The sequence below is a fragment of the Panthera onca genome, chromosome D1, assembly GCF_046562875.1.
Source record: "Panthera onca isolate mPanOnc1 chromosome D1, mPanOnc1 haplotype 2, whole genome shotgun sequence".
Classification (NCBI taxonomy): domain Eukaryota; kingdom Metazoa; phylum Chordata; class Mammalia; order Carnivora; family Felidae; genus Panthera; species Panthera onca.
This window is the reverse complement of record NC_138348.1, coordinates 3,848,656-3,858,044: the sequence shown is the minus strand read 5'-3', so window position 1 is coordinate 3,858,044 and position 9,389 is coordinate 3,848,656. Positions and strand designations below refer to the sequence as shown.

Genomic DNA, 9,389 nt, shown 5'->3' with positions numbered 1-9,389 from the left:
TGGGAGACCTCAAAGGAGATGCCGAGCGGCCGGCCGGATATGTGGGTCGAAGCTCGTAGAAGAGGTCATAGCTACAGAGACAAATTTGGAAGTCATCAGCTTAAGGATATTTAAATCCATGGGAACTGATGACATCACCAGGAAGAAGGGCAGTGAGAAAAGAGAAGCAGGCGTGCACCAAACCGGAGGACCCGGGCAATCCCGCGGGACCATAAGCCCCAGAGGTCAGGGGCGTGCATTCCAGACTCCGCGGTATCCCCAGCCCCACCTTGGTACCTGGCTCTAGACAGGCCCCCGCCAAAGCCTTGCCGCCGTGGGGTCTGGAGAGGGGCAGTACGGAAGCAAAAGGAGAAGAGGGGAGCAGGGAGAAGCCAAGAGAAGAATATGCTGGAAGGAGGGAGTGGCCGCCGGGGTGGACTCCCAGCCTCCAGGAAAGTGAGGAAATTGGAAGAGGCCTCTGGATCTGCCAGCATAGAGGTGGCTGTCACCACTGACGAGGGCCCTTCCGGTGGGGCCGGTGGCCTGGGGCTCAGGCTGCAGGGGGGAGGGGAAGCAGTGATGAGCACAGAAGCAGGGCAGGTGGAGGGGTGAGGCGGTGAAAAACCGGCTCTCACCCGGGAGGTGACTGGGTGGGTTGTGGGCCAAGGGGGCCTAGTCCACACAGAGTGTGGCCTACAGATGCTGGACAGGTGGGTCCGAGGGGCAGGAAGTCCGTGGGGTGGGGGGTGCACGGGAATAGGAGCCCCCTCTCCCCCCCACCCCATGCCAGGTCTGAAACACGGGAGACAGAGGCATAGCGGGGAGGCACAGCCGGGGAGGGGTTGCCCTTTGCACCCTGCTTGGCCTCTAAGACCCCTGTGGGGCTCTGGCGATCCCACACTAGGGTGGGCCTCTCTCCTTTCTGGGGTTTTCTACGTTTCCCATTAGGAAACCTCTGACGTTCTGATTTGAAAATTGAATGCTCAGATCTGCAAAGAAACGAACCCAGGGCCCATGCCCCCCAACCCAGCACTGCCCCGGTGGACAGCCCCCCGCCCGGACCTTCTACTGGCTTCTGCTGCCTCCAGGCCTCTAACATGAGGCCCTAGGGGAGCAGGCCCCAGGATGAATTCCAGAGGGTGGGAATACCCACCTTCTGGGAGGTCACTGGTTCGAGAATCGGAAGGATCTTCCCGGCAAGAGATGAAACCTGAGACTGGCAGAAAAAAGGCCGGGGAGGCCTGTGAAACTCAAGGACAGACAAAGGCGCCCAGCAGGAGGCCTGGGCTCAGGAATGGGGAGAAGGTGGGGGCTCCCAGGAGGGGGGGCCTCTGGCCTCCTGCTTCCTGATCACAAATGCCCAGCCTCGGTGGCACCTCCCCCCCATCCCCAGGGCCCAAATACACCCTCCATGACTCTCCCCGGAGGGAGAGCGCGCAGGGAACCGGAATCAGACCCCACGCCAGAATTCAGGGCCTGGAGGCTGCTGGTCACGGGGTGGGGGGAAGACCCCAGAGGCGGACAGCCCTGTATTGAAGCCTCTGCGGACCAGACCCTCCCAGGCGGGGATCACCTGCCTGGGATCTCGCAGGAAATACAGGCATCAGGTAGCCCCAGACTCTTGAATGGCCGCTGTGTGACCACGGGCAAACGCTCACCCTCCCTGAACCCCCTGCCTGCCAACCCCAGGTTCCAGGAACGAAGGCACCTGGCAGGGGCGCGCTCCCCGAGTCCTTGCCAGATCCTTCTGCGGGGGCAGGTGTTAGGCATTCGAGCCCCGGGTGCAGGTCAGGGGCCGGTCCCGCCACCCCCTTGAGAATTCCCATAGGGTGGGCAGCGGGCAGGTGCATTCCTGAGGGTTTTTGGTTTTTTTTTTTACACTTGTCCTTCCCCTTTTGTGTCTGTCCCTCTCTTCTGCCTCCAAATTAGCTAAACACTGGGCCAGACTCTTAGGCCCTTAATCTGATCTTCTGAATTTGAAGGAAGAGATAAAGGCTTTGTCCCCTGGGCAGTGCCTCCAGGCCACGTTCAGGAGTCCTTAAACAGCCCCAAATTCCCTGGCAAACCCCTTTTACATAATCCAGACAAAGGCTTTTGGGAAGTAAATTTGGAGAATGGGTAACCGTGAAAGAAGGGGTCCCTGGGAGACGGAAATGGGGCCAAAGCTGTTCATTTGGGCGGGTGTCGTCAGTTTATCTGGTGTCAGCTCTCAAGGCCAAAACATGCAGAGGCTTTACAGGGAATGTGGCCCGGGTGCCCTGCCGCCCTGTGGCCTCTGGGTCTTTGTAGGTGTGGGGTCGTCTGGGCCTCCAGACTGCCTTCCACCCACTCAGAGGGTGGCCAGGGGCTGCGGTGCTTGAGTCACCAAGTGACCAAGGGGCTTTCGAAACCTCGGCCGCCCCACCAGCTTGTGTCTTGCGTGGCCTCGTGCCTCTGCAGACCATATCATATATTCGTCATAGAACATTGAATCCTATCATACGATATAGTCGTATCTGTCAGCCGTTCAGCGACCGTCTGCTAACTCTCTAAAGTGAGCCAGCACCACAGGAATTGCAGAAGCACCTGTCCTGGTGAGGCCGACGTTCTGGCGGGGGAGACGGACCACGAAACCGGACAGATGCACGGATCGCGTCGAGTCCAGGAAGCTTTTCTGGAATGTTCTTCCACCATAGCTGTGGGACTGAGGGCCACGGGACCCTCTCTCTGGGTTTTAAACCCAGACGACAATCCTCACGCCTCGGCACCCCCGACACGTCCTCCCCGCGCCCCCCCCTCCCCCAATCTCTGGGGCTGGTAGCCCAGTCTATGGCCCCTGGTGTCCTTAGCCCTCCAATGCTAATGTTACTGTTATCTGTCTTCCCGGGAAGAAACTGAGGGGGGCGGGGGGCGGGGGGCGTCACTTGAATGAGCCCCATAGGGCCGCACCGGACTCTGGAGGCAGTGCCCACCCCTCCCTCGATCCAGTCACCCGCCTGCCTCACGGGGGTGGGGGTGGGCAGTGTCACCAGTCCACGACTTGGCCCCAGAGCTGCCTAGTCCCTGGGGCGGTTCTCACAGCCAAGAGGGGCTAACAGGTGTAGACAAATGGCCGCCCAGCCCTCCAGGCCTGGCATCCCAGGAATGTGATAAGCCACCCATGCTGCTGACCCCCACGGTGGGGGGAGGGAGGGGGGCTTGTTATGTTTGCCCCGGGCCCTCCTGCCCTTCCCTCCAGCCCCTCAGCCGCTGGGTTCCCAGGGCCATGGCATTCACTGTTAATTAACCAGGGGAATGAATAAAGCCGCAGCCCAGGTCCCTGCGGAGGGGCCCGTGCTTCCCAGAGCTCCCCATTCAAAGGGCCTGGCGGTGGCTGTTCTGCACTCAGAGGCAAAGGGAACATTTGCAGAGACAGGAGGAGAGACGGAAAGCCAGAGGGAGAGGGAGAGAGGCAGAGAGGGAGGGAGAGGGAGGGACACGCAGAGACACAGAGACCGAAAGAGAACTCTGCAGCCCAGACATCCTGTTCCAGTTTCAAGCTCGGCCTGGCGGGCCCCAGGGGCGGCTGTTTCATTAGTGACAAGCTCCCCAAAGCTGTCCAGAGGACTGTGGGTGCTCTCGGCACCCTGTCTCGTGAGGGCCTGTTGCTAGCGGAACCCTGGCTTTGTGCAGAGGCCTCAGAGGAGAGGAGACAGAGTCAGAGTGAAACAACCCTGACGGGGCCGGAAGCAACCAGGCCTCTTATCACAGGCCCCAGAGTGGCCCTCGTGATGGGTCTGGGATCCGAGAGTAGGCGCACAGCCTTCCTTTGAAGGTGAGGCCATGCAGGGTGGGAGGCGGGGCCTCACCTGGAAGGAGCCTGTTTCCCTCTGAATACCACGTCCCTCCGCTTCCCCACACTGGGGTCCAGGCGGGCCCCCTTTCCTCGCACAACCCAGAATGTACGGCCTGATCGACCAGAGAGGGCCAGGGAGAGCTTCGAGTGAAGGGTACTGCTGCAGCCCCGCCACGAAGGCAGATGGCCCCGTTCCACCCGTGGGAAACCGAGTCAGGGATTCAAGGACTAGGGTAAGGCCGACAGCTTGCAGGGGTGGGCTCAGTCCCCCTCCTCTGTGCGCCCCGTCCCTTTGGGGACACCGAATGCAACACTGCGCCTGTGCTGCGAAATCCCCGTGCTGTCCACGCGGGTGTGGCGTGGGGTCAGCTGGCCGTCCCCCTCCGGGACAACGCAGGTGTGGCCGGCTGTGCAAACCTCAGCCTTTCCAGAGCGAGGAGCTGAAGGCCCCTCTTGTTCCCTGACGCGCCAGAAATTGGCTCCGGAACCAAGGTGAGGTCCTGGCAGCGTCTGGACGGCCCGCGGCCCCGACGGCCCAGTGGTGCTGGGGGGGGGGAGGGGGCGGGTATTTGGGACCTGGAGGGGTGCCCTCGGGACAGACGAGCTGTGGGGGGCGTGGGAGCCCCAGGGAGGTCCCGGCAGGCCGAGCGCAGCCGGGCCTGGAGACAAAGACAAGCGTGCAAACGAAATCAGCCTCCATACCCACCGCCGGTGCCCCGGCAGACCGGGCACTGACTCGGGGAAGACACGTGTCCCTCGGGGCCGCCTCTTCAGGAGCACAGCGAAGCAGACAAACTGAATTTCATGCTGCATTCTCGGTGGACATTTCAAGCTGCCCCCAGGATCTTCCCAGGGCGCCAGCGTCCCTGTCCACTCCCCTTCCGCCCGGCAGCGTGCCTCCCCTCCAGACCCTGCTCGTCACCCTCTCCTCTGGCAAGCCTTCCAGTTGTCCCCGGCAGTGCCCCTGCCTCTTCCAGTCAAACAGGGGCCTCCTCCCTTCCCCCCTCCGCAAAGGTATGTCCGCCCGGAACCTGGGAACGTGACCTCATTTGGGAAAAAGGTCTTTGCAGATGTGATTAACATAAGGATCTCAAGGTGAGATCATCCAGGATTCAGGCGGGCCCTACATCCACAGCGACGAGTGTCCTGAGAAGAGGAAGAGGGGACGAGGGGCGTCCGGAGACGGCCACGTGAGGACAGACGCGGAGGCTGAAGCTGTGCCTCGGCCGGCAGAGGAAGCCCAGGGTCACTGGCAGCCACCAGCAGCTGCGGGAGGGACCTGGGACCCGCACAGCCTCAGAGGGAACCCACCTTGCCGACACCTTGATCTTGGACTTTTGACCTCCCGGAGACAATAAACGGCTGTCGTATTAAGTCACTCAGCGTGTGACGATTTGTTACGGCTGCCCAGGACACATATGAGCCCTTCTCCCCGCCCCCCTTCCCCCCCCACCCCCCATCAGCTGCCCTCTTTTCCAGAAGTTCAGGCTTAGGAGCAGGAGTGCTGCTTCCTTCAGGACAGTAATATCTCAATAAATGAAAATCAGAGGAGTTCAAGAATGACGGGCCAGGTTCTTCTAGAAACCTCCGCCCTGTGAAGTGGCTGCATGGCGCCCACAACTCACACAAGCTTCCCTCCTCCCCCCCACCCCCTACCCCCCCCCCCCGCCCCGCCGGCCATCCTCGTACCGCGTCACATCTGAAGAAGGAATGGGAAGGCAGCCGGCTTCTCACGGGCAGAAAGGCGCAAGCTTGTTCCTCCATCGAGAGGGACCCAACTCCACCCCTTCTGGGACATGCCTCACCTCCTTACCTGGTCCTTCCTTCTTCCCTAGGTGCCCGTCTGACTTGTGCAGCTCTGGGACCGTCCCCTGAGCGCTGTCTGCTGTCCTGCAGTCTGCCGGGGACAGCCGGATGTGTATGACCTGATCCCAGCTTCCAGGAACTTCGGTCCCAGAGGTGAGCAAAAACCTGGTGAGACAAAGAGAGAACCATACTCGGTTTCCAAGCGGCAGTAGTGAGGGGCAGATCCCAAATCCCACTTCAGGCCCTCATTTTGCCGTTCCCACCACCTGGATGGCTCTTTCTCATCATGATCAGATGCCCAGGTCCTGCCCATCCTTCAGGATTCAGATCGGATACTCCCCCCTCCATGAGCTTGTTTACAGATTCAAGGCTCCCTTCAGGTCACCCCACCCAGCCTCTTCAAGAAAATACAGATGGGCATTAGCAGAGTCTGATCCTTTCTGCCAAAGGCATCCTGGGCACCCACAGGCCCTCCCAGGATTTTCTGATATGCTTAAGACAGGCTTAAGCCTCACATCCCACCCATCCTTCCCCTGCCCTCCTTTGCCAAGAAGGCCGCTAGAAGGCACATTATAGGACATACTGGTTTTTGTTTATAAAAACCAACTCTTGGGAGCCCTTACCAACTTGCACACTAGTAAATACCTAGCAATTTCCCTTAAAAGTACCAGCTCAGTGGGGCGGCTGGGTGGCTCAGTTGGTTAAGCATCTGACTCTTGATTTTGGCTCAGGTCATGATCTCCTGGTTTCTGAGACGGAGCCCCAAGTTGGGCTCTGCACTGACAATGCTCAGGCTGCTTGGGGTTCTCTCTCTTCCTCTCTCTTCCCCTTCCTCCCTCCTTTCCTCTTTCTCTCTCTCTCTCTCAAAATAGATAAATAAACTTAAAAAAAAAAAGTACCACATCAGCATTCTCTGTGTCCACAAATAACCTGTGTGCTGGTGTGGGGTGACTCCGTTCTCCCAGAAACACAAAGGCCATCCATCTGCCAGACAAACCCCGCTGGTCTGGGGGTTGTATACGTGTACTAGGCCTTGGATCTCTTACCCTATGGCCTGCCGCTTCGGGCTCCCCCAGTCTCCCTCAGCCCCAAGAGACAAGTGGAATTGCTTCTACCTAACGTCCAACTGGGCGACGGCCTCTCACTCAGGCTATGGCCTCACCTCCATAAGCCACCCTCCTCGGCCTCTCGCAAACCTCTCGAGGAGAGCAAAGAGTGGGGGAAGTGAGCCCTGGGTAAAAATCAAAGGTGCACCCAGGTCCCTGGCTCCCCACTGAGCCCCAAAGCCACTTTCATGCAATGGAGCCCGCTGTGGCTCCTTGTTCCACCAACCCGAGCTTCCAGCTCAAGCTCAAAGCCCTCCCAAGGATGTGTTTCCCACCGACAGAAAGCTCATCCACCTGGCAAACATCGTGAAATCAGAAAGCCCAAGGCTCGGGCCCAGATGTGTAAAAATGATCGATGTACCGATCGGGACGCAAATTAGGCTAGTGTGATAAGAAAGTCCCCAACACCGTAGCTTAAACCGGGGGGTTGGTTTCTCTTTCCCAGAGGAACCCAGGTAAGCGATCTAGGACAAATGGGGAGGTCTGACGGGACTAGTGACCCGGGCTCCCCGACCTCTAAAGGGCCGCCCTTGGTCTACAAGCTCTGAGTTGACCTGCGTCCTTGACTATATCCCAGCCTGTGGGAGGGGTCACTGCTTTCCTTTCAGAGGCGGGACGTGGCCCTTGCTCACAGAGCGATCATGCCGCACTTGTCCAGGCCGCTCTAGTCTCGTGTGTTCCATATGAACGGCACCCCCGAGACACCATGAGGCCGGCTCACAGCCCGCTGGCCAGGCTGTCACAGGGCCAGGCCCAGCCACAAGGAAGCCAGGCAGCCTGGGACTTCTCCCTACAAACCAAAACAGCGGTTCTCCAAATGTGTGTATGGGAAGTCTGAGAGGTCAACATCATTCTCATGGTAACACTGAGACGTTAGCTGCCTCTTTCCCTCTCATTCTTTCTTGCGCATGTAACGGAGTTTCCCAGAGACGGCGTGCATTTATGACCTCGTCACCTGATGGCTAACGGAGTGTGTGCTTATATACTTTTGTGGTTTTACGTTGTTTTCCTCCATTTTAATTTCCAAGGCAGTAAATATCCGTGGATGAAACCCATACCGACAAAATCGCTTTGGGGTCCTTGAAAACTTTTAAAAATGCAAGTGGACCCGGAGACTAAAAAGTTTAGGAACTGTCCGATAGAAGGTGAAAACAGACGCTATCATGCAGAACCCGCAAGAATCCCTCGGGCCCAGCCCCGCCTCTCCCCACCCCCGTGGCCTTGTGCAGCCACCTGGGAACTTGGAGTCTGGCTCCTAGAAATGAGGGAGCAGACACATCTCTCACCAGGTAGGACCCCAGTCGCTGCAGCCATGAGTCTGCACCAAGCCTGGAAGCTCAGGGCCCTGCCGGAATTTTGTGGTTCGACGCTCACGTCCGTTCTGTGGCAGTGAGGTTCCCCGTGCTTCCATGAACAACGGAGGAATGCTTCACCTCCAGCTTGAGGGTTCACGCTCCGGGCTTGCCGCTTCAATTGTGCCCCGCTCTTTGCAGATTACTCTGGACCCATTTTGTCTTCTTTAAAAATGGAGGCTAGTTCCGAGAAGTTCCAGAAAGCCGTTTGCATAGTTCCAACGCTGCAGCTCCTGAAATGGTGAGCCGCCGCCAGGCACGGGGTAGGTGGTAGGTGGACCGACAGAGAAGCCCCTGGAGAAAGAAGAAGCACCCCCTCTCCGGCTGGCCAACTTGCCAGACCTCCCCAGGACTCGCTCTGGCACTCAAGGCCCTCCTTACGTGGCCTCAGCCCACCTTACGAGAGAGTTCCCTGTATCACTTTCGAATTCAGCGGAGTCTGCTTTTCCTGGGCAAGGGGGGTCTTTCCATTCAGAGCGCCCGCCCCCCCTCCGTCAACCAGACAATCAGTTCTCTGGGAAGGGGAGGCCGGAAGTGGGCCCATTCACCAGGCTCTCCCCAATGAGCGTTTGTAAACACATGCCTTCTTTATAACATCAGCAAACAGAACATGTTTTCCTACTTAACAGGAAGTGCAGCCTAACGGCTGGCTTCTCCAGACGGCCCCAGCCCTCACATGCACGCAGCATATGCAGCTAGGACAGGGCCAGGGACCAAGGGGTGGGGTGGGGTGGGGGGCCGGCCAAGCCCCTCCGGGTTGCGGGAGAAGCTCCCAGCGGTTTGCACGTGCCAGGAACCCCTCGCGCCGGTGGGAAAAGGGTGCCACCTCCTCCCAACCCCTTGCCTTTGTCCCCTGGCAGCCCGCCTTTCCCTGGAAGTGGAGTCAGGCCGGATCCTAGGCAAAGAAATGAATTTCTAACCACGCAAGCCCTTTCCCTGTCACAAGATCTTGGACGACAACCCGGCAGGGAAGCCCGAGGGCTGTTGTCAGGAGCGGCGGCCAAGCCTCGGAATGACACAATCGTACCAGAACCCTGAGCAGTCTGAGGAATTAAAAAAAAAAAAAAAAAATCCTCTCCTCCTCCTCTCGCCGCTGGGGGAGGGGGGTCCGCTGGGGAGGCCGGGGGTTGGGGGGGGGGGAGGCGCGGTGGCCGTGGCAGCCGGCAGCCGGGGCAGCTCCATTCATGCCCGCGGGGACCGAGGCCCCACGCGGAGCCTCCGGCGCTCCGCAGCCGCTGATTGGGCCGCGCTCCCGGCGGCTCAGCCAATCGGCTGTCTGGGAAGCTGAGCCATTCATGAAAGCGGCCGCGGAGAGGAAGCTCGGGGGGCGGG

At 59.3% G+C, this 9,389-nt stretch overlaps 1 long non-coding RNA gene across 2 annotated transcripts; it reads left to right on the top strand.

Annotated features, from left to right (window-relative positions):
- Positions 1 to 3,176: 3,176 nt before the first annotated feature.
- LOC132675574 (uncharacterized) lies at positions 3,177 to 9,101 on the top strand. Of its 2 annotated transcripts, XR_013550298.2 has the most exons (4): positions 3,177 to 3,772; positions 3,869 to 4,285; positions 5,629 to 8,298; positions 8,918 to 9,101. It is a non-coding gene; the product is annotated as an uncharacterized LOC132675574 (long non-coding RNA). The 2 variants fall into 2 exon arrangements; XR_013550297.2 differs by having other exon boundaries at positions 3,177 to 4,285.
- The last annotated feature ends 288 nt before the right edge of the window (positions 9,102 to 9,389 follow it).